This window comes from Anastrepha ludens, chromosome 5, assembly GCF_028408465.1.
Source record: "Anastrepha ludens isolate Willacy chromosome 5, idAnaLude1.1, whole genome shotgun sequence".
In the NCBI taxonomy this organism is placed as follows: domain Eukaryota; kingdom Metazoa; phylum Arthropoda; class Insecta; order Diptera; family Tephritidae; genus Anastrepha; species Anastrepha ludens.
Genome location: NC_071501.1, coordinates 84,817,372 through 84,820,067, shown reverse-complemented (window position 1 = coordinate 84,820,067; position 2,696 = coordinate 84,817,372). Strand labels below are relative to the sequence as shown.

Here is a 2,696-nt window from a genome sequence, read left to right as displayed (position 1 = left end):
GCTGGATTGAAACCTCAAAGGTAAAATAAAAATAATATGCGTAATTTTCGGTCGTTTACACATGCATTTATCGTATGAAAAGAATTTAGTGGTAGTGAAAGTAACAAAATAGAAACTTTGCATTTAATTTAATATAATAAAGTTAAATAAGTATTGATCAAAATGAAAGGTCGTGAAAAGAAAAAATAAAAATTAATATTATATATGTGAAAAAAAAAATAAGTGACAAATGTGCCAGTGAGTAGTGTTAGAACTTGACGTTCTTCTGCCCAGTGAGAAATCGTCGCGCTAAAAAAATTTCAGGTCGGGCTTTAGATTAATTACACAAGTGTTAAGTGGTAATTTGTTGGCATTTCGGTGTTGCGTGTAAAAAAAAGTCCACATGTACGCGTTACCAGTGACGGCAATTTAGTGGATGGACCACCCACAAGAAATCCTTGGACCACGGCAAAGAAGGAGCGCCATCAGAATTTACGTATGGAGCTCGCACTTGGATCATCATGGAACGACATATTATATTTTACTTAAATTTTTATTTATATTAAAGGTGAGTTTATTATAAAGTGGAAATTTTAATTTTGTACTAGTAGTGTAGATATGAATATTGAACATTGGTGATTGAAAAGTCTAAAAAGAATTAAATCTTTTAAAAAATATATATATACGTATATGTTCAGTTTAGCAAAAATTATCAATATCAATTTGGAAACAATCATCTGCCGTAAAGTCATGGAATTGCACCATCAGAAGCATCATCAACATATGTGTACAACTTGAATGCTGCCAAGGCGCAGTTTGCTGAAGCACAGAAAAGCTGATGTGACTACGACCATCCCATGTTGAAGCTATCTGGGATGCCGCCAGCTGGAAGGATATCTTTAATCACCTCGTTGCCGCTGCTAAGAGGTAAATATGTTAATACGTGAATGTGACTGTAAAAGTAAAAATGTGCCTTTTTAGACGTTTGTGTCATCCAAGTTTTAAGTGACCTAGAGAAGCCTACCTATATAGTATGTGCAAGAAAATCATTTGCAGCTGTTCGAACTTGTGGGAGGAATGTAGGTCAAAGCGGCTGATGAGTGGTAAGTAGACTCGATCTATAAAATCCACGTCGAGAATACGCTTTCAATCTCATGATATTGAACTTTTTCAGATATTTTTAAATAAATAATTTAACTACAACACATTCCGCGTTTGTGATAATCAACGAAAAGATGCGAAATTTGAACATCCAGTTACTACAAGACTATTGGAGAAATATTATAAAAAATTAATCCATGTTGATTGTTGCTTACTTTGTGATATGTAATGCACACGATTCGTGCATTCTTCGTACAACTATTATTAGAATAAAATTGCTTTAAACGAATTTGTATTGTACGTAGTAATTAGAGCTAACTTACGCGCTTTATTAAAGAATTATAGAAATTATTCCATGTTAGTTTTTGCTTACAAGGTAAGCAAGGGGAAGAAAGTTCTGTATACATAAGATGAAATTGCTTTATGTTTTTTTTTTTTTTTCTAAAACTGCAACACTTAGGTTGAAGATTTGTTATTATAAGTTATGTCATGTATATCGGCGTGGATGAGTAGTGAAAATGTAAATTTTATAAATAAAAATATATTATTTGAAACTAAAGGAACTGTAAATGAAACTAAGAATACCTATTTTTATGTGATTAACGTTGGATGGTATAGATACATATATGTATATATATATATATATATATCATATATGTATATATAATATATATATGTATGCAAGTAAGTACATTTGATGCAAAGTACACATAGGTATGAATATGTATAATTATGCAAGTCACCTCAAGTGTACACCTGCCCTTTATAGGTACAATTTATGGAACTTACTTGCATCGTTCGTAGGTTGTAGGGTTTGTTGTAGCTTCTTAGATTTTTGATGTTTCCACCTCGTGTGTTTTTTCAATTCGATGAGGAATTCCCTTTTCCATCGTTTGCAAAAAGTTTGATGGAGGGCTTTCAATTTCTGCCACCACAAAGAATTGTAAACCAGTTCCTCTTGCAGGGACGGATTTTTCGCGAGACGCGTCTCATTCCGGAAGAATTGAGAGCAGGCGCTCTTGAGTGATGGTCCCAGCTTGATGTTTGATGGATTTGATGCCGAGGCAGCTAGTTGCTTGTCCAGTGTGACTTCGCTGAAAAAGGAAACTATTTTGTTTGGTGGGCTGACTGTTTCGGCTCGACCAGTTAGAATCCACCCGAATACAGTGTCTTGGGCAAGAAGTGTACTTAGTACATTTTTCTTCAAGCCGCTTAAAATAATTTGGGGATAAATGTCTCCGCCAAGGACAAGGTCCACTGGTTCATTGACGAAGAACCTCTTATCCGCCAAAGTGAGATCTGGAAATGCTTGCCTTGTCATTGCGCTTACTAGGCAAGTTGGCAGATTTCCAGTCAATTGCGGCAAAACTAGCGCAATTGTATTTATTTTTACAAAAGGGTCGATAGACGACCGCAGTTGTAATGAGCACGCTTGTCTTACCTGCGCAGATATCGAATTGTTGATGCCCGAGACTTGGGCATGCAAGCGTTTAGATGGCAGGTTGATTCTACGTTTGAGGCGTTCAGTGATGAACGAACACTCAGAACCAGAATCGATCAGAGCGCGTGCTGCAAAATTAACATTATTGTGGAATATATTCACCATGGCTGTTCCC

At 35.6% G+C, this 2,696-nt stretch overlaps 1 long non-coding RNA gene across 1 annotated transcript; it reads left to right on the top strand.

Annotated features, from left to right (window-relative positions):
- Positions 1–706: 706 nt before the first annotated feature.
- Positions 707–1,227, top strand: LOC128865205 (uncharacterized). The gene is made up of 3 exons (XR_008454770.1): positions 707–906; positions 961–1,082; positions 1,154–1,227. It is a non-coding gene; the product is annotated as an uncharacterized LOC128865205 (long non-coding RNA).
- Positions 1,228–2,696: the final 1,469 nt, after the last annotated feature.